Source organism: Nematolebias whitei, chromosome 17 (genome assembly GCF_014905685.2).
Source record: "Nematolebias whitei isolate Nwh7 chromosome 17, NemWhi1, whole genome shotgun sequence".
In the NCBI taxonomy this organism is placed as follows: domain Eukaryota; kingdom Metazoa; phylum Chordata; class Actinopteri; order Cyprinodontiformes; family Rivulidae; genus Nematolebias; species Nematolebias whitei.
In genome coordinates, this window is record NC_056514.1 from 18,711,559 (window position 1) to 18,737,578 (window position 26,020).

The 26,020-nt window shown below is 39.8% G+C and overlaps 1 protein-coding gene across 1 annotated transcript in view; it reads right to left on the reverse strand.

Moving 5' to 3' along the window:
- Positions 1 to 26,020, reverse strand: part of fam20cb (FAM20C golgi associated secretory pathway kinase b) — a 101,289-nt gene that overhangs the window by 29,031 nt on the left and 46,238 nt on the right. The window lies entirely within an intron of this gene.

Sequence of the window (26,020 nt, forward strand, 5' to 3'; positions counted from 1 at the left end):
GAAAGGACAAGGGCATCCTCTAGCCCCAGCGGGTTCCCACCAAAGGGCTGACTCCACACACTTGTCACACATCATCCGTCAAACTCACGAGCACGGCAAAGTGAGCACACAAAACCCACCACGCATTTCTGTGCATCACTAACAAATACACACGTCGTTCTGCACACAGGCGTCTAAAGGAGAGCTTTTCTGGACCTCATGAGGGAGCTGCAGGTGTGATTTACATCCATAAGAGAGGAAATCCCATTTATGGGTCAATTACAAAAAAAAACCAGACTCATCACAACCACAATGAGAGGAGGCGAGGCGGCGTTTTATCTCAAGCGCAACACATGTGAGAGCTGACCTTTCAAGACATGGCATTTTGAAAATTGAGGCAAAAATTAAATCACCGTCGTATGAGACAGGCCAACCTGCACATCTGGCGTCGTGTGTGAAGGTTTACTGGCTCCGGCTGCCATAACGCTGCACCGTGCGCTCGTGTCTGCACTGAGGAATCGGCACACAAATGAGCCGCCGTGACAGGTTATTTTTGTATGAGTAAGTACTGTGTATGTGAGATTTCTGTGCTTGAGATGAGAGGAAGTGCAGAAAGAAGGCAGGACAGAAAAGAACCCTCCATGAAACGGAAAAAAGGTTCATCCTGACAACAATGTAGAGCATATATTGTCTCCATGTTTTGATTAATTGTAATTTAATCAATGCAAAGTCCTGATCTGACCTCGCGTTTGGCCTCTGTGTGTGTTTGAAGGTCATCATAGCTCTCCAGGCAGCACTGGGCTCGTGGAGTTTGTTGGATCTGATGTTTGAAGAGGCACTCCTTCCTGCTTGCAAAGCGGCATCACTACGGTGGACACTGTGGACCATTACAAGCACCTGGGGGTCCACCTAGACATTAAACTGGACTGGACAGCTAACACCAATGCTCTCTACAAGAAAGAGCAGAGTCACCGTTTTCTTCTGAGGAGACTCAGATCCTTTAACATCTGCAGGACCATGATGCAGATGTTTTACCACTCGGTGGTCTCCAGCGCAGGGCTGGCCCGAGCCTCCATGGGGCTCTAAGCAAAATTTGGTTTGGGGCTCTCTATTTCTGCTAATAATGTGAATTACTGCATTCAACAGTCAGATGAGCAGAGCATACACCCACCTAACATAAACTCATTGCAACTCTAACAGCAATGTTTACATTTTCTTATATGTATATATAAAAAGTAACAAAAGAAGAAAAAACAGTATTCAATGTATTTTACAGCAAAAGTGTCATCTGGTTTATTATCTATGGTTCCAAAGAACAGCAACAGTTACTGTATGTGCAAAATAATTTGTAGTGCAAGATCAACATTAAACAACAGATAAAATAACTTAGATGCATAAAAACAAATTAAATTGTGCAAAAACAGACAAAATTAAATAAAATTAAAAAATTAACTATCGTGGAAATATTTAAATAATGTAAATTAACAATTACTTGAAACCAAGTAAAATGGTTTAAAAAAAAAAACTAAATTTAAAGTTGAATAATTAGTTCTTGAAACTATGTAAATGTATGCAATAATTTGCAAAAGCTGAACTTAATACATTAAATAGAATCCTATAGAAATCATTACAAAAAATAAAAATTCTATTCCACTTAGGGGGCCCCCTAGTGGCCCTGGGGCCTAAGCAGCCGTTTAGTTTGCTTATGCCTTGGACCGGCCCTGCTCCAGCATCTTCTACCCTGTGGTGTGCTGGGGCAGCAGGGTGAAGAATGCTACGAGCTAAGCTAACAGGCCGACCTCGGGGAATAAACCTCCGTCTTGTCGAAGCTCCAAAATTCACAGTTGAAACCCGTGCCATCATTTGTGTAAAAAGTTGTTTTTCTCTGCAAGAAGAAGCTGAAATCTTGTTTACTGATTTTTTTAATTAAAGGCTTTGTGTGACAAATGCTATGCTAAAGATCCTGATGCATGCTCAATGCTATGCTATAGCTAGCTATAGCAAGAGCTCAAACCACACCGAGCATCCACCATTTTGAGAACCGAAAAACAGGAACAAGAGTCAGCCCATGTCACGTCAAGGGGCCTCTCTCCCATATCTCCCATTTTTCTAAAAAAGACACGCTACTCGCTCCCTCACTATCCATCCTTCAGTTCAAACGGTCTTATTCTGCCATCGAGTGGTCAAAAAAGGTACTACACTCAAAAATTAACCAACTTTTCTTCTTAAATTTGACAATACTTACTAATTATTGTCAAAGTTCAAACAATATTATCGTTTATCGCAATAATTTCTGAGACAATTAATCGTCCAGCAAAATTTGTTATCATGACAGACCTAGTTCTGTCTTATCTTATCTTATCTTATCTTATCTTATCTTATCTTATCTTACCTTATCTTATCTTATCTTATCTTATCTTATCTTATCTACCTCTTTTTCTCTATCTGACACATATACACACACAGATAAGGGCACACACACACCTTTAGAGGGCCACAATAAGATAGCCATGTAAATGAAGTCAGACAGAGCCTAAAATAGACACATATAGGCTGCACAGGAACGGACAAGTGATGAAAGTCTAGTTGTCACTTATATTGGCAATTACAGTGACGAACACACACAAACACACACACACACACACACACACACAAAATGCACAGCTAAAAGCCTGCAACTCCTGTCTAGAAATGAGCTATTCTCCATGTAACACAGCAATGCATTCATGTTAAATGATCCCTCCTTTTGAGATCCACTCCAAGTCACAACCATGACTTGAATATACGTCACAATGTGCACAAAAAATAAGGATGTCACACTCATGAATTATGCATCAGAGACAATAAATAAAGAAACTGCATCCTGCTTTAAGTTGAGGTTTTTTTGGGGTTTTTTTTGTGTCCTGAGGGCTAAAATGTAAATGCAGCTATCCTGGATATGTAAAAAAAAAAAAAACAAGTCACCGCCTTCACAACACAACAAAAACACGTCTTTTCACTATTTTCAAAAAGAGGCTTCTGCTTTTTGCAAAGAATGGTCCTAAATGAAAATCATTGAGCAAAACACTGCTATTAGAGGTTTAACGTGTGGCAAGACACCGTGAAGAGTGTGAGCTATAAAAGGATGGAGGAGGAGGAGGGAGGCACTGCAGAAAGAATGGGACTGAGAGACCTTTTAGAAGACACAAAATGTGTAGTTAAAGGGACAGTCTGGTCATTTTTATAGTGATGTTCTACCAAATAGCTTTAAATGTTAAGTACCTTATCAACAACCATATGTTTTACCGTATTTTTCAGCATATAAATCACAGTTTTTTTGCATAGCTTTGTCAGTCCTGCGACTTATACGCTGAAGCGACATATACTTTTTTTTTTCCATATTCATAACAATTTTTGTCTGACGCTTTAAAATTCTAAGAATGGCAACAGCGAGTCCTCCCGTGCCTGCCCGCTTCACTCAGCTGGTGCAGGAGGAGGAACGCTGGAGAGCTAGCAGCTCCGTCCACAATGGATGGATGGATGGATGGATGGATGGATGGATGGCACCATGCTGCCCAGATGAAATGAAGCTGTTTTGACTATTAAATAAACACATAATAAATGTGACTTATACACCGAAGCGACTTATATATGTTTTTTTACCTCTTCATGATGCTTTTTTTGACTGATGCGACTTATACACTGGAAAATATGGTATATTAAATGTGACATTTTTAACTTTATATGCAAAACCCTAATTTTAACAAACAAATATATAATATATTATAGTTTATGTATGCATTATCACATCAATCATGTGTAGCTTTATTTTACTAGAAATTTTTTTTTTGATTGACAGTTTTTTAACAAATTAAATCATTGGATGTTCTGTTTTTTTTATATATATATATATCACTCAATGTAATTGTGAACAATTTACTGTTTAATTGTCAAAATTTGATTAATCCACCATGGAATTAGAAGCTTGTTAGGTGAAAACAGGTGTTATTTTATAAAACATGTCATTCTGATGGACCAGAAACCTGAAACCATGTAAAATAGGAAAAAAGTAAACGTTATTTAGAAAAATTCAATTTCATAGAGCTCTACGTATCTATTGATAACACAGAACATCACTTCAGATATAATTATTATACGTTTTCAAAACTTGTCCCGTCGTTCACTTTAACCATTTATAGAGACAGACCCAAGCAGCACTCAGCTCCCTCCTCTTCCTCTGCGGTGTGGTTGTCATGTCGTACTGTAAATCTCCTGTAGGAGAACGCCGCCGTAAAGATGAAGCCGTCATCTCGACCTAATCTGAGATAGATGTTCTGCCTTCGACAGCAGGAACTGTTCTTATCTGAGCAGGATGCACACTTCCTAACACAAAACCTTTTCTTATCTCTGCACCCCTATCTTACACCTGTCTCTGGAAGAGTATAAAAACTTCAATACTATATATATATATAGATATACATCTATATACATATATATATATATATATATATATATATATACACAGACACACTGTAGGAGGTCTGACTGGTCACAGATGCTTTCAAATTATCCAGGATGACGTGACACGATGTGAAATTCCTGTGAAAGTCAATTCTTATTTCATTTTAAATGCATCAGAGCGAACAAAACAAAAACAAGAAGGGCTCCAGGTTTAATTAAATTTTCTTGGATTAGCAGTATAGCTTTCCCTTTATCTTTAAGGTGGAGTGGCTCGGCGCGACAGACAGATGGTCGGACCAGTAGGTAAAATACTTTTCCTCGCACAGCGAGACGTAAAACAAGAGGACCCGTTCACATGTGCAGCCAATTTAAACTGAATCTCTTCAAACTCAATGCTCATAGAAGCCGAATGAGAGGACGGCTGAATGATTTTTTGATCTCCATTTCTGAAGCAGAGGTGGATTACACATCTGTGTGTTTCTCTAAGTGGAAGGGAGAGATGATGAATCTCTTTGAACGCCATAAATGGCCGACTTTAATCTGCACAATTCACTCGGTGCTCAAACGAACAGCGCCACAGAGCTGCATTCTGATCAAATAATCACATTTTACTGCTCCAACGCACGCACAGCAGAGGAATTCACGTCCTTTAAACGGATACTAATAGACAGCATGGGGACAAATTTTAGCCTCTGGCAGAAATATACTCAACGGTTTAAATGAAGCTGAAGTTAAAACTTTAATCTGGTTTTGAAGGTTAATATTTATTCAAGGTCAATATTTGCTATAAAATGTGTTTCTTAAATATATAAAGGATAAAACCAATCCCACTGATCAAAAACACACAGTACCTGTATATAGTTATGCTTAAAGGGTGACTGACTGGTATGTCGTCCAATTGATTATTCCAATTTTTGCCTTTTTCCACACCCGGCCGGGGACAGCAGCTTCAATTACGGTTTAGTCTCTGCTTGTACATAAACTCTCTCTTGTCCTGCCTATAACTTCTGATCCGCTCAAGAGAATTTAACAGAACTTCACATACTCATATGCATAACCACTACAAGGAGTGTCATACACTTTCATCGACCCAGCTCCAATGTCAAGGTCACAAATCAAGGTCAAATGTTATACAAGGTCTTTGTTTGTCTGGGCCATTGCTGCTGTATAACAGTTTGTCAAGGGGTGTATAATGTGCCAGATGTGGTATCATCTTGTTTATATTTACACAGAGGCGGCTGTGGTTGAGTGGTTGGAGCAGTCGTCCTCCAATGCAAGAGTTGGGGGTTTGATTCCACCAGCAGTCACATGCTGAAATGTCCCTGGGCAAGACACTGAACCCCTCATTGCCTCCGATGTGTGTCCCATTGGTGTATGAATGTGATAAATCCCTGATTATTCTTTGTGTAGATCTAGTAGAGTGCTGTATGAATGGGTAAATACAGATTAAAGTATAAAGAGCTTTGAGTATCTTGATGAGAGAAAAGCGCTATATAAGTACAGTCCATTTGCCTCTGCCCATACTTGAGCTAAGTTGGTTAAGTCAGTTGCATCTGTGGGCAGAAAGTCCTGCAAGAAGGTCTTTGACAGCAGTGTCTTTTGTTTTAAGTCTTTTGTGGCTTGTTAGGGTTGTTTGTTGTGTTTCTTACTTTAGTTTTCTGTTTCGGCATCCCTCTCCCTATATTCCCTGCTCATTTACCCTCAGTGTTTTTCATTCAGTCCATCATGCCCACTTCCCCTCTTCCTCACTCCCCATCAGACTCAGCTGTAGCTCATCTCCCATTTATCCTGCTCTATGCAGTATATTTTATCTTCTCCATGGTCGTGTCAGTTCTGCATTATGCTGTTCTCCCAGCCAGACTTGATTTCCCCTCCTTGAGTTTTCCTTGTTAGACTTTGTAAGTAGTTTTGTTAGTAGTTTACCTTTTAATGTTGGAGTTTGAGTTCTGTCTGAATCTTGGAGCCCATCACTAAATCAGAAATAATGTCAACCAGGTGTGCACTCTCTCTATCACATCTACCAAGAAAAATGCAGAATTCTTGTTTTTCAGAGCCTGAAATTTAATTGAATGGATGGAAAATGTGGAGAAACATTTAGTTTGTAACAGCGTTCATAGTGAGCCGTCAAGCCGCTGTATTCAAGAGGAGTGTGTATGAATCCACGTCAGCTGATAGCTGATCAGCTGATCAGCTATCAGCTCGATTTCTGATTCTGAAATCTTGCATTCAGAGTCTGTGAGCGAGATGAAGCATCTCATGAAGAGGCTCCCACTAAAACTGGTGGAAAGTGATTTCACGTGACTCGAGTTGATGCTAAAAATACTCCTAAACTGGTAAATTAAACATTTGTTTTTGTTAGCCAAAAACAAACTGGTTCAATGTTCACGCTGCCCTGATTTTTAAAGATTGGTGCTGGCATCGACCTCTGAAAACCCTCCTCAGACGTAAGTAATGTTGGCTTGTGTTAAGTCGTTTAATGGGTTCAGAGTTCAGCACAGTGGCTCAGCTGGTAGCGCTGCCGCTTCTCAGCGAGAAGATCACTGGATCAAATCCTGGCTGGGGGGGGGCGACCATTCTGGGTGGAGTTTGCATGTTCTCTCCATGTTGTGTGGGTTTTCTCCAGGTTCTCCAGTTTCCTCCCACAGGCCAAAAACATGTATGTTAGACTGACTGGTGACTCTAAATTGGCTCTAGGTGTGAGTGAGAGAGTGAATGGTTGTTTGTCTTGTTTGTCTCTATGTGTCTCGGTGATGGACTGGAGACCTGTCCAGGGTGTCCCCCATAGTTAAAAGCAGTTGAAAGTTGTCCCTTACATGCTAACACATCATGTGACGTCTCACAATATTTTGTGGCGTTGCACATATACTATTATTTTTAAGGTTTGACCAAAATTGCTTGAACATCTTAACATAAAACGATCTCTACCATGAAAGACGGTAGGAGATATCAATTCTTTAAGGAGCTGTAGACAAACCTACTGACTCACACAACAAATAATGCAAAATTTCCATCCCAGCAGGAACGCAACAATTGTGACTCATCCAGTAGGCCTGTCACAACAACAAATTTTGTTGGGCGATTAATTGTCTCAGAAATTATTGCGATAAACGATAATATTGTTTGAAATTAGACAATAATTAGTAATTATTGTCAAATTTCAGAAGAAATGTTTGTTAATTTGTTTTGAGTGTAGTACCTTTTTTCGACCACTGGATAGCAGTATAAGACTGTTTGAACCGAAGGATTGATAGTGAGGGAGTGAGCACCGTGTCTCGTTAAGAAAAATGGGAGGGAGGATCCTCGACGTGACATGGGCTGTTTCTCTTTGGTTCTCAAAACGGTGGACGCTCAGTGTGGTTTGAGCTCTTTAGCAGATCATTTTTCACATAAAGCTTTTAATAAAAAATCAGAAAACAAGTTCTCAGCTTCTGCAGAGAAAAACAACTTTTTAGACAAAGGCACGGGTTTCAACCGTGAATTTTAGAGCTTTGACAAGACGGAGGTTTTTTTTACCCGAGGTCGGCCTGTTAGCTTTGCTCGCAGTTTAGCTTCTCGTCTTAGCTACTTTTAACGATCCAAAAATGCGATTTTGGACAGTTAAAACGGATTTTAAAGAGAAAGGGAGGGGTCAGTGAAGAACACCGGAGTTGAGCCTTATGTCATCCAGTGTCTTCAGTAGAAAGAGAGACACGAAGAACTGATAAAGCCGATAAATGAAAATGAGGTTGATAATTTTCATATATCATGCGATTAATTGATTTATTGTTTATCGTGACAGGCCTACCAATGAGATTGTTGTTAATAAAAAATCAAACAATACTGAATAAATTTGATAAACAAACTTGCCTATAGAGCACCTGCACGTACCTACATATCGATAACACAACTTGTTTCTCTTGCAGCTAGTAATTAGGTACACAAAACATTTCTGCAAAGCAAATATTTGTTTAAAAACAAAAGGCAGGAACTATTTGATTAATTGAGGTAAATCTCAATGGAGGCAATAAAGTCTGAAGTGGTGACATCTGCAGCTCTGAGCCTCTGTGTGTTATTACCAGCTGCTGTAATATTCATAAATGGTACTTTGTAAATATCACACAACTGCAATTTGAGGGCCGATCGTGAATCACTTTCAATAATCCATACATGTAATGGCTGCATATTTGACTTCAGTAGCAGTGCTCAAGTGCCAATTTCTAAAAAATAAAAAAGGAAGAAGAAAAAAGGCTTTATTCACAATAAAAATCTCTACTGGATGATTAGGGGACAGGCTTGGCTAAGACTGATTGCCGTGGCCTTTCAAGAGCTATTCTAGCTGTGCTGAGTGTGTGCCTTCCACTCAGCATCGATCTATCGACCCCCCCAGTCCAGTAAAACCCTGCTCAGACCAAAAGGTGAGTCTCACACACACTGAGCCAGGCATAGACACACAATCACACAGACACAGACTAACAAGCGTGCTGATTTCTGATGACAAGATTGATGCAGCCCCTCTGAATTCTCCTTGCGTCAACACTGACCAGCCGGTCTGTGCCATCGAGCATCCTCTGTAGGCTTTTGTGACAGCAGTGCAATCACCGCAGCGTAATTGGAATTGTGCTGCTCATCCGTGTAACCGCGCAGCTCAGTAGGTAGGAGGTAAGAAAACAATTGCTGTCGTCGGCCATAATGAGATGCAGGCTTGATAGCACGCGGTCGGGGGATAACTTCAGGACAACATTCTTAAAGAGGAGTGCTGCTGTTTGCAAAAATACAAGCAGATATGAACAAGAGGAAGCATTGAAGCAGTTTAATCCTGCAAAGCTTCAAGAGTTTCTGCTAGGGATGCACGATATTATCGGCATGGTATCCGTATCAGTCGATATTAACGTTAAAATTAAATATCGGACATTGGCCTTTCCATCAAAATAACTCACCGATATACTAAGGCTGGACGATATGGCCAAAACTTTCATCGCGATATATTTCTTCATTTCGGTCGATAACGATATAATTCGATATCGATATAAACGATAAAAAAGCCTCAGAAAAACTGTACAAACTGTACAAATAAATTAATGTTCACCCTATATTTGTATTTAACCTTCAAAAAATTTTGAACTCACCGTCAAATAAACATAAAACCTCTCAACTTTGTCAATATGAACAGTTTGAACTTTAAACAACATAACCTAACCCGTGCATCTTGATGCATGTGTTTCTCTTTTGATACAGCTGGAGGTGTTGTTTCAGGGACACACGTTGGTTCAAACTTTTATTGTGCTTCATCTTCTGACTCGGCATATTCTATCGAGTGGAAACTCTTCAGATGAAACAAGTTAGATGTGTTCCCACTGCTTGTTGGAATGACCCTCCAGAACATTTTGTAGCACACTTTGATAGCCGAACCACTTCCACACCGTCAAATTAGTCTTTCCTCTCTTATCAATTATGTCATCTGCTCTTCTTCACTTGTGAAAGCTTGTTCAGTCACATTCTGACGTCATGGGAACTCATTTTGAAGCGAAAACTTAACGCGCGTTGGAGATTAGCCTAGCTTAGCCTGCTATTGCTGACTCCTTCGAGCTCTGTGTGTGGTGTACGTCGCCACACGCTGACGTAGTTGTGTCACAACTTTTTCTGTTCGAGTTGAAACTGAAGTGGCCGCTTGAACCCAAACAGAAAAAGAAATCATATATATGTAATCATATAGAAATATTGAAAATATGCTGAAAACGCATATCACCATTATTGAATAAAAGTACATCGCGACATATATCGATATCGAATTATTGTCCAGCCCTACAATATACCGACATTCTTGCTTTTAGTTTTCTACATCGCTTTAAAATCTAGCTGTTTTTTTGGTTAAATTTTATAATACCTTTTTATTTTCACTTGTTATTCTCAATTTGTACACATCCTTTATGATTGTCTGTTGTTGTCTTTGTTGTCCACTGTTGTCATCACTCTTTGTTGAAATCAGGTCTCTCTTGTAAATGAGTACCCGAGGCTCAATGGGATTAACCAGTATAAATAAGGGTTGAATGAATGACTTTAATATCTAAGTATATCCAAATATACATAATCCAAGTTGAAGTGTTACCATATTTTTTGGACTATAAACTGCACTGGATTATAAGGTGCATTAAGCAAAACAAAACAGTTGGATAAGTCAAACTTTATTCAACTCATTCACAATAACTCTCAACATTGTCCACTTGTATCACATAAAATTGGTTCGAGGTCAGTAAGCTCAACCAGAATTAATATATAAGGCGCACTGGATTATACAATTTTTGATCAAATTAAAGGATTTTAAGTGCACCTTATAGTAAAAAAAATACGGTACATCATTTTCAGTCCCTTTTTTGGCATCTGAATTGGTAGCAGGCCAAATTGACAAAGACCACACAGAATAATGTAGTATTTTAATTCCACAGCAGAGAAAGCTATGTACAGTAGTCTCTATAAGTAGGTCTAGGGAAAAAACATTGGTATTGGTATCAGTTATCGGCCAAATAAGTTTTAACATATTGGCATATCGGATATCGGTCAAAAATCCAATATTGTGCATCCCTAGTTTCTGCAGGCTGCTCTGATCAGATGTAAGGGGTCTCAGTTCAACGTGAAACTGTATTTTTCTCCTTTCGCTACATACTCAGTTATTTTTCTGTGTGGAGCAACAAATGCTTACAGCCTCAGCTTCTGTGTCAGCATTTTTATGTTTTTTGTCTGTATTTTCCCCTTATTAACGTGCAGGTAAAACCTGTTTGTGGAGTCTTGTGTTTACTGTGTAAATGTGTCCAAAAGGCTCGGTGCTGTAGAATCGTTTGGTGCGGTAGCCACGCTTTCTCAGGTGTTTGTTGTTCTTTAAGGTGATTTTAGTGATGTCATTTTAACCTGAAATACAGCTGGAAACATTCAAACTTTCATTTGACTTGTACAAAAACAGTAGCATAGCTTGTCTTTAAAGTTTGTTCTTTCCCACAGCTGACAAAGTGATTTTATTCCTCTTTATCTCATTCAAAGAAGTGTCTATCTTGGATTTAAAAGAAAAATCTTTGACTTGTTTTGTATTTTTTTGTCAGTTAATAAGCAAAGTAAAAAAAAAAATTAAAAGGCCAAAATTTGGATTATCATCTCAAAAAGACAAATAAACTGAAGTTGTCATGTTTCCATAAGTGGGGTTTTAATATATAGATAAACTACATGCTGTAAAATGTTTCAAGCAACTGTAGACACCTTAATGAATACAGATAGGTTCTTTCAACAAAATATTGCTGACATAAACCACAAAAATTGATAATTTACAGCTTCATGGATTGTTTAGTCAAGCAGTGAGTTAGAAAATTGTCAAGAATGCAATAGAAATATATGATAGAAATCAAGGACTAGGATACTGTGGCAATTTTGTTTTTAAAGAAACTAGTACTTCAGTTGTTTATGAGGCTATGAGGATGTCTCACCAATTAAAAACTTTAAAGATGCTTCCAGGATGTAAGAAGATAAACCAGCCAACAGGACCTCTGCAGGAGTTTTAAACAAATCTACCCATGCAGAGAGATTCTTGTGGCTTTTTCCTTCATTGAACAGAGCCAATCTAAACAGAGCTCTTTGGGAATGTGGTGCATCAACTTGTTCATAGAAGAAGAAAAAACTGTAAAACACTTTAGAGGGTCAATCACTGAAGCAAAGAAATACAAGTTTTTCTAGAGTAAAACCTCCTGTCAATGAAAGTACAATTTGAGGTCAATGTCTTAAAGCAAATCATCCATCCGTCCGTCCGTCTGTCCATCCATCCATCCATCCATCCATCCATCCATCCATCCATCAATTCATCCATCCATCATCTTTACCTGCTTCTTACTTTTCAGGGCACGGGGGTCACTGGTGCTCATGTCCAGCAGTCACTATGTGAAAGGCAGGGGACACCTGGACAGGTCTCCAGTCCATCACAGGGACACATAGAGACAAATGAGACTAACAACCATTTTCTCTCTCACTCACACCTACAGACAATTTAGAGTTGTCGATCAATCTAACATGCATGTTTTTAGTCTGTGGGAGGAAACCGGAGTACCCAAAGAAAACTCTCGCATGCACGGAGAGAACCTGCAAACTCCACCCAGAAAGCACTGCAGAGAGTGGTGAAGGCTGCACAGAAGTCTGTTAGAGTCAGCCTCCCCACCATCACAGACATCTTCACCTCCAGATGCAGGAAGAGGACCACCTGCATCATGAAGGACCCACTCACCCAGCACACACACTTTTTGCCTCTCTCCCTTCAGGCAGAAGGCTGAGGAGCATTAAGTATAAAACCACTAGGCTGAGGAACAGCTTATATCCTGAAACTGTTAGACTCATGAATCTCTAACCAGAATAATCACGTAAAAAAAAAAGAAAAGAAAAAAAAAATCAATGAAATGCCGCTTTGATTGCTGATAAGTGCTGCTGATTATCCATGCTGCTGATCTCATGCTGCTGTATTCATTCGTACCCATCTGCTCACCACGGACACATGTTTGGGCTGCTGTATTGTTCTGCATTGTTAGTGTTTAACGTATATCTTAAGATCTTTTGTTTGGCATATACGTATCTTAGTGTGTATCTTAGATCCTTATATACTGTTTCTTTTTACACTTTATATTTTTGCTGTTGTTGGGTGTAACTGGGACCCTAAGTACATAATTTCCTTCCACCTCATGTACCACATGTGTTGAGAATGACAATAAACCTGACTTAAACTTGAACTTGAAATGTTCCCGGACGGGATTCAATCTGACGACCTTCTCGTTGAGAGGTGGCAGTGCTACCAACTGCGCCACCGTGCTGCCTTAAAGCAAATCAGTGGGAACAAGAAGTTTTTCCATGTCGTCAAGCTGCATCCTGTGACCCCATCAGGCTCTATAAACATGTCCAATGAAACACGCAACATGTCACATTGGCATGGTGCTACTGCCACAGGCATCAGGTTTGAGCTAGGTTCTTTCCATAATCTTGTAACAATCAGGACTGTAGCCTAGGCATGAAGCCAACATGGAAAGTCCTGCTTCTGGATCTCAACAACCAAGTTTCAACCATGCATGCACCCTAAACCACAACCTGACTACAGTAATAAACTCAAAACCCTTCAAGGCCGATCACACTATCAAGAGTAATGAGGAGTGCACCGCACCCCTGAAGATCTTGCCAAGAAGCTGCAAATGCCATCCACCTTCTGGTTGATTTTCTAACATTGTAGTGAGGTCATCATCCAATGTAAAAGAGGCCTAAAGGGTAAAACATTCAAACAAAAAATAAATATTTATTTATTTATTTATTTATTTATTTATTTATTTATTTATTCATTCATTTTATAATAAGAAGAATACATATCAATTTACATGTATGTAATTTGACAACAAAAATAAAATGAAAGGCAGCAGATGAAGATAAAATCTTATTAAGTCTGCTCCTTATTTATCTAATAAACAATTTAAACAAACATTTACTGTAAGTAACAAAAACAAATAAATAACTCGCTTAATTTTTCAATTAACAAACATTTTCAATGAATTACATTCATTTTTTTTTTTTTTAACAATTTGATTTTTACCAGTTTCTTAAATACCAAGATTGATTTGGCTTCCTTAATATCTGTCTCTAAGTCATTCCATAAACCAACACCCTGAATTAAAATATAAATTACGCCTCCATTGACACTGCTCTACATTCGTGTCACTGCTCCTGAAAAAAACGTAGCTTTCAAGAACAGATTCAGGTTGTAACTTCTCTTCTTTGATTTTTATTTTTTTACACTTCTTCTCGTGTTAATAATCAAATGAATGAGGAAATATTAATATCTGAGGTTGTGAAAAATATGAAGATATGAGTCCCAAATGTCAAACTAATCTTTAAAGTCTAAATAAGTTCACTGTCATGTGAAGAGGGTTCCTGGTGTGTTTTTGGTTTAGGAGAACTGAACTTGCCAAGAAGAAAAAGATCTGTAAACTTAAAAAAAGCTTTAATGGATGAAAATAGAACAATAGATCAGTATACAAAGCTTTAGATGGATGAAGGAAAACTGAAGCTTCTTTTGCCAATTACCGTACCTGCCGCCATAAACTTTGCACCACCGTATAAGTCAGGTCTCATATAAGTCATAAGTCATATAAGTCAGGTCTTCAGGTCTCTCTTGTAAATGAGTCCCTGAGGTTCAACAGGATTAACCTGTATAAATAAAGGTTGAATGAAAAGTTGCATCAGTCCAAAAATGCCTAATTATTTGTTTGCTCGACATTATAGCAAAGGTGTGTCTCAGTTGAACTTTTCCTTAATAAATGCACTTTAATGGTCAAATCAGCTGCATTTCACCTGGGCGGCGAAATGCAGCTGATTTGACGTTTGCTCAGGAGTTACGGAGCGGAACGAAGGTGGCTTGGTTTGGCAAGCCAAGTGTCTCATTAATAGCCACTGTTACCTATTAACAAGACACTTGGCTTGCCATATTGCTCGAGGGCCCTCTAGCGGCTGAAAATGGTAGTGTTCAATATTTTCCACGTCAGAATGAATGAAATTGTCAGATCTCAGTCAAAAATTGGTTATAAATATGGGGAAAAAAACGTATATTAGTTGCTTTGGTATATAAGTCGCATGACTTGCAAATTATGCAAAAAGGTGCGACTTATATGGCAAAAAATACGGTAATGAAGCCTCCCAGTAAAGTGCCCATTTTGTTATACAACTGTTCCTCTGATAGATAATTTTCTGTTGAAGTGGTTGACTTTACGTTATTCGACTGTACGACTTTGTTTTAGTTTCTCAGATCATTCCGTTGTTCAGTCGTTCTGTGCTTCGGACCACTCTCTCTGGGATGCTGTAACCGCATGAAATATAAAACTGTGTAAAGCAAAGCCAGCAGATAACAAGAGGAACCTCTCCAGCTCTTCCAGATGAAAACCAAATCATTTGCCTCTCTTCTTCTTCACTCAACAACAATTACTGCTCATTATCAGTTCCTTTGCTCTGCTCAGCTTCGGCCTTTAGCCCTCAAGGCACTTAGCCCGGATCGGTTCCCTTTCCTTCCTCAGCTTCTCTTTGAGCAAGCCTTGTGACCAAAAACAGCACAGAAGGAAGCCGGGGCGTCGCTGTGCCTGATGGGCCGACTCATGCTCCAAGCGTATTTCATTATTCATGCCCGCCCTAATTCTCATCGTGGTTGCTCGTCCTCATCCCCTCCAATGCCCCTTTGCTCTCACGGCGTGCCAAGGATTTGAAAGAAGGCATTACCGAGAAGTCTCGGGTGTTATCACGCTTACATCCCGATGGAGCCAATGTAATGAAGTGAGGTGAGAGCAGAAGAGGAGAAAACCAACTGGACGGACATTTGGAAAGGAGGTGGGACAGACTCAGAGCGGAGACAGGAAACCACACAGACTGAGAGCGTTCTTGAGAATACATTTTTTATCAAGTGAGTTTAGAACACAGTTGTGTGCAAATGCTGTCATGTGGATTTATGAAAGCTTTGTTTTGTAATACCAAAAGCACTGGCTTGTGTTCCCTTGTTGCACTGACCCTTTTATGGCTTTTCATTCTCTCCGAGTTCCTCCTTCAAATCCTCATCGCACCCGTCTCTCTCTGTTTCTGTCTCTCACTGCTGACCTGTCTATGATCGCACACTTCCAGTCTGACTTTTCTAAACCCAGACATAATAATGTTGACGAGGCCAATAAGTTGTCAAACAGGAGGCTGCTCATTACGGCTTTATTGTTCCACACTGTTCACATGAACTTAATAAATGGGCCCCGTCACTCTCATAAAAAAAGAAACGTGCAATATACAGCTGTGGTCAAAAGTTTACACCCACTCCATTAATTTAATGATTTAAATGGATCCTTTTTCCTGGGTGGGATGATTACACAACGAAACGAGGTTTGGGTGGACAAGTTTGAATTTAATATGACGCTTTTAAAATCATACAAACAGATGCAAATATATACATACACCTTGCTTATATCTGGTTAAGTTAGCAGATTTCACCTAGAGTAGATGCTTTTTGTATCAGTTAAGTTTGTGTCACAAGTCTTTTTGGCAGGATTGGTAGAGTCCATTTAAATCCACTGGATTCCTCGTACAGACCCAGCTTTTAAGCTGAGTCAACAACTTTTTAATAGTTTTGAGGATAGAGCTTTGGGAATCTTAATGCTAGTCTGATTACACGTTTGAGAACCTCAATCATAATTCTTGTCATGGTGGCAACAGAACTCCATCGTTGTCTCGTTTGACCATAGAACCTTTATAAATAATAATTTGGTCTGTCCATGTGGGCAGCGGCAGAATTCAGCCCAGTTTGAAGATCCCACTTTCAGACGAGCGGCTTCATTCTTGGCCGACATCCTCTGAGTCCACAGCGATGTACAACTGGCTTCACTCCTGTCACAGTGAGCATCCTAACCATTTTTATCTCCTTCTAAAGACATTCACTTAGCTCCTGGGACTTCTTACATTGTTGACTTGGTGCTGCCATACAAATTCCATTTATGTTAAACTGTCTGCTGCGTTCAGTCATGATCACCAATGGAAAGCGTACTGGTCACATCAAGTTAAAACACGTTCAAGAACCTTCAGTGACACTAATTAATATTTTTTTATTTGTGTATGTATACATTTGACCCTGTATGTATAATTTTGATCCTATGTATTAGAGAAAATCCACACTGAATTTAGATTTGTGCATCCTATTGTTGTTAAAAAGTCATTGAAGTTGTACGTAATATAATAATTGTGCCATTAAAGATAAATCAATTAAAAAACAATTCAAATAAATCATTAACAGCCTGAAATTAATTTGACTTTTATGCTTATGATGGGTGTATGCAAACTTTTGATCACAGCTGTAAGTCTTCTATGCAAATGTATGCTTCTGATTGATGCCTTTTTATTATGTTAACGCTCAGCTTTTGCTAATTTATGTGCCTGTATTTATATTTCAGTGACGCACGCACGAGATGTCATATTTTCCCACTTGTGGAAACAGAAATAGAGCATGAAAGCCCCGGCAAAGACACGGGGGCCTTTCGTAAGCTCATCAAGCGCCTCTTAGTGCTTAAAGACCAGCAGTTGCTGCTGCTAGAGGCGACGCTGCTCTGAACAATGCCAAGACTCTGTGTAACATCACTCAGGCCAGAGCCATCCAAGCCCCCAAAGAGCCTCAGCATCGCGCAGTTCATTGTGCCGCACACTTATCAGGCCCTTCCTGAATAGGATGCACTAATAGAATTATGAGGAAATGAAAGGAAAAGAGAATGGCCGTGAATGTTTCTGTAGAGGGTTGGTTTGTTACCAAAGGCGGTGATGCATTCACGTGTTGTAACTATTACACAGGCTCCCCTCAACATGGCCATGGCTGGCGATGAGTGAAAGCAACCAGAAGAGTCACGTCCACATCAAGAGCAGAGAGGATGAAGAGGAGATCAGACAGTGCTATTTCTGGTTGTACTGAGTGAGCAAGTAGTGAAGAAGTCATCCACACACACACAGGCTACCTGCTGTCTGCCACACACACACAAACATCTTCATCCTCAGAAGTGATGCAAATGAAGAGCGTGCACATCCACAGGAGAGATGCAATGGCCAGTTTCATGATGCAAAAACAGCTGTATGTGGCCGATCGGCATTAGAACATGGCAGAGAGGCTTGCACTGAAGCAAATCACATCAGCAGCGCTACATAATGCGCTTTATTAGCTCACACCATTCTCAGGTACTGTCTCATGGTACTAACCCTCCTGCTGCTGCCTTTGGGTCAAAATGAGGCCTCAGATTTAAAACTTGTACTAATAATTGGTATTTTTCCAAAGTGATAAATAATATGGACTGTGAACCTTAAATTAACTATTAAAAATGTGACTTGATAACAAAAGAGGACACATTTGTCCTCACAGCAGGTTCAGACATCTTTGCTGAGTTCATCGTCTTCCTACAAAGTGCTGGCTTGCTGTAATTTCAAACAGAGCTTTGCGGTTTGCTCCCCCCTCTTCATTCATCAGTGGCACGTGCTGAGATGAGTTTCTGCCAGCATTAATAATGTAGGCAAATGGGGCAAATGATGGCACCATCTCAATTGGGAGGGACAGCAAGTTCTTCTAAATGACAACCATAATTTGTGAATGATGGTATGGGCTAATTTTGAAATGAAATTTCACAAAATATGCAGTCCTTTGCTAAACTGTTAAAGTGAAGCATTTGAATCAGGGCTGCTCAATATACTGAAAATGTATCACTGAATCATCCATCTGTGCAGCATCAATGTCTCAAAGAACTGCTCTAAATCATAAACTGGTAAATTCCACGTGTCAAGCCAATATTATTATTGGTCAATCTGATGGACTTACACTTGTCTTTAGGCTCAGACAAAATAGTGTAAAACTTGAACAAAACTGTGACAGCCCTCATGTATTGGGTTCAGTTGAGAGGTACAACCCAACCGTCTGGCCATCCTTCCGTCTTCTTTACCCATCTCTTCCGTTCTGGGTCATTGGTCCTTTTGACCAGCAGTAATTATGCAAGAGATGGGGAACACCTTGGACAGGTCACAAGTCCATCAGTAGGTATGTACAAACTAAAATTAGAACAAGAGTACCACATACTGTACAGTATATGCCCATTAACAACTTTTATACAATAATCTAGAGAGCAATGGACTGGACAAGCAAAGACCTTGTACAAAATTTGACCTTAATTTTTGACATTGACCTTAAAGCTGGGGTGAGGAAAAGATTATGCAAAACACTGCCTAGCCATAGTGCAAATGTGTGTCAAGTTTCATTAAATTATCTTGAACATATCAGTAGTTATGGTCCAGGGAAGCAAAGACCTTGTTTGACCATGATTTTGGACCTTGTACTCTCCAGGTTGGGAGTGAGGTTCTGCCTCAAGTGGAGGAGTTCAAGTATCTCTGGGTTTTGTTCAAGAGTGGGAGAAGAACGGAGTGGGAGAATGTCAGACGGATTGGTGCAGCTTCTGCAGTATTGCAGACTCTATACCAGTCCGTTATGGTGAAGAGGAAGCTGAGCTCTAAGGTAAAGGTCTCTGTTTGCTGGTCGGTCTACATTCCTGCCCTCACCTATGGTCAAGAGCTCTGGGTGGTGACCGTAAGGACAAGATCATGGAAACAGGTGGTCAAAATGAATTTTCTTGGCAGGGTTGGACTCATAGAGATAAGGTGACAATTTCAAATATCTGGGAAAAACTCGGAGTAGAGCCGCTGCTCCTCCCCATCGAGAGGAGCCAGTTGAGGTGGTTCGGGCATTGTGTAAAGATGTCTCCTGGGCGCCTTTCAAGGGAGGTGTTTTAGGCATGCCTAGCCGAGAGCCCGGAGAAGATCCTGGACAGGCTGGAGAGACTGTATTTCACTTGGCCTAGGGACACCTTGGGGTCCTCCCAGAAGAAGAGGTGGCTGTGGAAAGAGATGTCTGGGCCTCCCTGCTTAAGCTGCTGCCACCGTGACCCGACTCTGGAACAAGTGGAAGATAATGGATGGATGAAAGTTGAAGCTGGGTGATGAAAAGGATACGTGACACTTTGTCTAGTTATGATGCATATGTGTATAAAGTTCTGTTAAATTATTTGGAGTGAAAAAGACGTTATGGGTGAGACGAGAAAGTTTACGTATGTGCACCTTTTGACAACAGTATAAAAATGTACCATTGTTCAAAGTACAATGCCCATACTCTTTAAGGTATAGCTAGAGTGACAATCCAGGTGTATTTTTTTTAGAAACATTCCTGTATTTTGGTCTTTTACCCTAATGTAGCAGAGATGAGATGCTAAAGCACATGGAAAGTATGTAAATGAATAAAGTATGTAAAGCATTCCAATAAATGTGAAAAAATAGAATGGTGAGAAAAATGCGGGTTTATCGTGATTCATATCGTCGTCACAAAACAATCAACTATACTATGAAAATCACACCATTTTCCAGTATAATGACAGTTTTATCTAAAAGAAAAATCTTTCCCTCCACTTTTTTCTCTGCCTTATGATTTTGATCCTCTTTCCTGTGTAAATCATACTAACCACAGTCGAATACTTAACTGCATTTCTACCTGATGAAACCATGTCTGCACCTCGCAAATGTGGTCAGGTTTTCAATGACACACCTTTGGAGGAAATGCATATGGAAAAATGTAAATGTACTTATCCAAATATTTCAAGGCACCAGTATCTCTGTGAAGGCTGAGCTAATTTCATCAGCTGAGGTCAGAGTGAGGAAAATCAGGAAGATCAAAGAGCCATGTTTGCTGCGCTGATAAACTACAGCCATGATAAGAAGTTTTAATTGTGCATACGATTCTGAAAACTTATATTTTGTTTTGAGGTGTAACTAAATATTCTATTTTTCCAAGTAAAGCAGTAAACTCTACTGGTCACATGTTCTCTCCTACAGGTAATATGATCCCCATTGTTCTGTTTGCACAAAAGTACAAACACTTACAAAATCAGGTATTATTTACTCAGGTATTACTTCCATTATGCTGCTGGACAAGTTGGCGCACCCTTTGTATAAGGCGTTGCACCACAAATCTCTGTAGCTCAAACAGCTAGTCCCAACAGTGGACAACATTTTAGTTAACGACAGCCGTCCGAAGCTCAAAGGAGGAGGCGAAAGATAACAGCAAAGAACATAGTTCCCTCCCCCCAGCATGGACCTGTTCAATCATTATCTAAATGCACACAAGGTGGAGCATGAGAATGACCATACTGTATAATGCCTCTCTGTGTCTTTGCTCCAAATGGCCCTGAAATGTGTCCTGGCTTCATGTAGATGCCATCAGATTGCTTCTGATTGGGGCTGAAGTCATCCTCCTGCTCTTCTTGTCTTTCATGTTGGAAACATTAGTGACAGGAGAGTAATCAAAGCTGCCATTAATGCTTGGCCATTTCCTTTGCCCTTGTCATGCAGGCCCATGGGGCAGGACTGTGCATCCACTGGGCTACGGAAAGGGGGTGAAACCATCCAGCTAATGGATTTTCCTCATCTCCTGTGGCTTGGGACTTGAAACAAAGAAAGAACAAAATATCTCAGATACTAGTGGTCACAAGAGTGCTGATTTGTTAATAGTGTAAAATATATGACTGGTTTTTATACAGGAAGATGATTTCAGAAACAAAAGCATCTTTGCATCAGGTTTGGAGCAAAAAAAAGTGTTATTAAAACATTTGTTTGATTATAACTTTCTCTGTTGTTTATATTAAAAAAATAAAATAAAACTTCTGTTAACTTACAAGCCAGCCCATGGGTTAGCCTAGCATCACTTAGCTTATTTTAGTTTAGAGAAGAAAGACATAGCCTATCTGACACTGGTCAAAGATTCAAAAGGTTTATTTCTTATTTTGCAATTTAATACAAAGTACTTAAATGAATTTTTGCTTTGAGATGCTTTTATTTATTTATTTATTTTATTTTTTTTGCAGGGATAAACATCAGCATCTGTAGGCAAACAAGATTTCATGGAACTGTTTCCTCCATACTTAGCACTTTTTTGGGGTTAAAAATCTTACATGTTCACAGACAAGCGGAAATATAGATTAAATCTGGTCAATAAATGATAGTTTAGTAAATGCCTGAAAGTAGATTTAGACATGAAAAATATCTACATTCAGCCAGCATAGGCAAGACTAAAATATTTCCAACTCGGGAAGTTAAACCCAAGATACACACTCTCACTGAACTAATCAGCCATATTGCTTTTAACAACCTACAATCTTGGTGAAGTTCAAGTTGCTGAAATATTGCTATTTAAAAAACCTACAAGTCCCACTCTGCCTTTTACAATGGAGGTGCAGTAGTCCCTCGTTTATCGCGGGAGATCCATACCCTGAAGCCCCACGATACGTGAAAAACCACAAACTAGGAATAGGTAGTACAAGTAGTAAGTAGTAGACAGTACATAAAGGTGTTTTAAACCCTTCCCACACTCTTGCAAATTCTAAACAATGTTTCTAAACTCTAAACGCTCTAAGAGCACAGAATGTCAGGATTTCAGCTCCCTGCCTCGGCTGCTCTCAGCCACCTGCAAGTGCTCTTGGCCACGCCCACTTCTCCGCTCTGCACAGAGATCAGCTGATCAGCTGCAGGAGGAAGCTTATCCTGCAGTTTGGGCTGCACAAATACACTCAACTCTGCTACTCAACTCACAAATATATTTTTTCTAATAAATGTGTCATCGTTAGGAGGTTCAGACACAGTATGCAGGCTGACACAGGATTAAATCATTTTATAAAAATTTAAAATAGCTTTTAGGAAATAATCACTGGATGGGCATCTACACCAGATTAACTTTTGAAGGCAATCCAATACAAGAAGGCTCCTGCAGCTTATCAACTGTGGCAAACACAAAAAAGGCCGTAACTCAGCCAATTTAACAGACATCAGGCTAAAACTGGAGGTGGTAGTAGCTGAGAGTCATTAACAACACATACTCCAAACACTACATATTGCGCAACATCTTCACAAAAATCTTAAGAATAAACTGATGAAGTCCACATTCTTGATCTGTTATAGAATTATCTCCCAAACCACTGGCTAAATGTTAAAAAAAACTTCCAGAAAGTAATCACTGGTTATTCATCTTCAACTCGTTATTTTTTAATTCAACCTGAACAAAGATGGAAACCCCAGTCATCTGACTGTAAAATACACATAAATGTCTGCAACTCAGGAAATTTAATAGACACCGACTTAAAATTTGTTGTGGTAGTAGCAGAGAAAAATCCACAACACACACTCTGAGTGTGACATCTCGTGATGTCACATGCGACTACACATATTGTTGTTTACAAGGTTTGACTATAGCAGCTACAATTCCAGCATTTTGTCTAAAACCCGGGGTGACATGTATTCTTTCAAGGAATACTAAGCCTTTAATTACTCGTAATAGCTAGACAACAAATTAATAAATCTAATGCCACCATTTTTACTTTACATTACTGCAGAGAGTGTGTAGGGACATTTAATGAGAGGTTTTAGCCACTGGTCCACAGCTGTTTTATTTACTGGTTTGAATTTGAAGATCGACGTTTGATGATCAGCAATTTTTATGGAGATAAACAGCAGTTCACATTTATTGAAAAATGTTACTTGAGTTTGCAGTTTCAACATGTTTTTAAACCTTCTAGTCAACTTATCATCTGTCACACAATTCAGATGCACCTAAATCTTCCTATATAGTGCTTTCCAGAACATATTTGGACCACCTTTAGAAGGTTTGGAGAAAAACCAGTGGCATAACCAGTGGCAATTTTAACCTCTTTTTTGGGGGTGCTCAAGCACCCCTAAATTTTAACTCAGCACCCCTAAAAAAATAAATAAATATATTATTCTGTTTATTGCATTTATGATTCAATGCAACAAAATAAACTAATTTAAAGGTAACAGATCATTGTAACACTTGGTTTATTTACATAATGACTGTAACTGCTGGCTGATCGGCCCCTGAGCTGCTGGCTCTCAGTCACTGTGGCCCCTGAGCAGCTTAGTTGAATCGCCCTGCTTTAGAGGGTAGAATACAGTTTATTACATTTCCAAAACCTAAACAGAGTCTGGAAATTTTTCCAAGATGATAAAGCCCTGCAGCTGAATACAACAGTGATAAACAGGAAGTACCACATGTTTGTAGGTAAATCCTTCATTTTCTGTCATAATTACATTGTACAGTATGCGTAATGGTTAAATTAAAGGTTAATGCTTAAAGCTAGGTGTGCTTTGTTTTATGTGTTTTATATGTAGATATATGTTGTAACTTCTTGTTGCACAAGTTTAGTCTTTGTTTGTTATGATCAGTTAACACTAAACGGATTTTGTACAAAGCGTTTATCAGGTTGTGTAATGTAAAGCAGAGCGCTATGTAGCATCTTAGCTAACGTGTCTGTATTGCACACCGCTAGCTTAGCGCTACTTCTTGTTGTGCTGAACTCTCTAAAATAATTATTGAATCAAGTGTTTAGTTATGTAAATAAACATAGATGTTTAACAACCCGTTAAAATACACCAGAATGCAGGAAATGGCATCTACTTTATTCAAAATGTTCTGGGAGAGGACCCCCAGACACCTGCCCAAAGCAGTGTATCCCCCCCCCCCCACCCCCCCACACACACACACACACAGTGATGCCAATGGCCACCATGTTATTCAAGCCAAGAGCCATTGTCAGCATTGGGGGCTGAGCACCCCTAATGGTCAGATCCTAGAATCGCCCCTGGCCATAACTATGGATTGATAAATTCTGCTCCTGTTTTCAATGCTAGACGGTATATTTGACAGCATTTTTACCCATTTTCAGTAGAATAGTTACTATTCTGTGCTTCAGTTGAACATAAATGCTGTGAAAGGAGAGATGACAGATTTTCGTGCCTCTATTCTCACCTTTGGCGTCTTATTCTAAATGACTGACAGCCACGACGAGAAGAGCTAAATTAAACATGCATAAACAAACAATTCATCTTGTTTCCCTCCTGAATCTCTCCCCCCACCCCCACACCCCCACACACACATCTCTTCCTTTTTCCAAGTCATGCTGTGTGTGCACTGAGAGAAAAAAAAAGAAGCACAGAGCTTTTTATATCGTGCGCCCGCTGTGCACAATTTAATTTAACTGTGCCCCAACTTGTGAGTTTCTTTAATCAATTCTAGCTTCAAATTACCCACCATCCACCACTGCGCCACTCCCCGGCTTTAAACCGACGTCTTTGTCCCGCCGCTCTGAGCACGAGCTGCAAACTGTGTGAGTAATTAGTAATGCACCCCCCCCCCCCCACCTCAAATTCTTCCATGTCTGAACTGAAATTTATTGCTGAGACAATTAGTCTAATTACGCTGTTTGTCGGCTGGCTGGGAGGGAGGCGGCGTGGCATTCTGACACGTTTTAACATGTGTGCTGCCGTGTTCCCTCGGTTTTGATAGACAGAAGCAAACAGGGATTGTGTAAAAATGTACACGGGCGAGGCCTGGCAACGTGGTGGGTGACAACAACAACAAAAAAAAAAAACCTGTCTGACTTATTGCTCGTAAATCTTTGCGGATCACGGCGTTTTGTTAGAGCTAAAGTAACGCACGCAAGAATGGCAATGAAGATGGTTTGAGTTCTTTGATGGAACAAACACAGCAAGCTGCAGCACTCTGTAAAACAGAAGAAGGCAAGAGACGACCGGAAGAATGTAAGAAAAGTAGGTTTTCAGGGGATGGTCAAAGAAAGTGCAACAAATTGCACGGCGAGGAAAGATACAACTCAACAGGGTTCAAATCTATAAATCTGGGGAAAACTTTGTGTTGAAAGAGCGACGGAGAGGGCAGCGAGGGAGCTCTGAGCGAGCTGTAGGGTCTGTGGTGTCCTGAAAACTTCAGGCTGCATCTGCTAAATTGGTGGGTGGGGTACGTCGTGGCTGCTGATGAGTGGAGAGAAAGCAGTGCTGAGTGCCTATAAATACCGCTACGTAATAAATGCACATAGGAAAAGCCCGGCGTTCACGAGACTCCACGACAGAAAGGAGGAAAATATCTGCAAAAATACGCAGACAGAAAGGAAAACACAAACAAGGATGGAGACAGGTGTAATCACAGTAAACACCTGAGATAATGTGA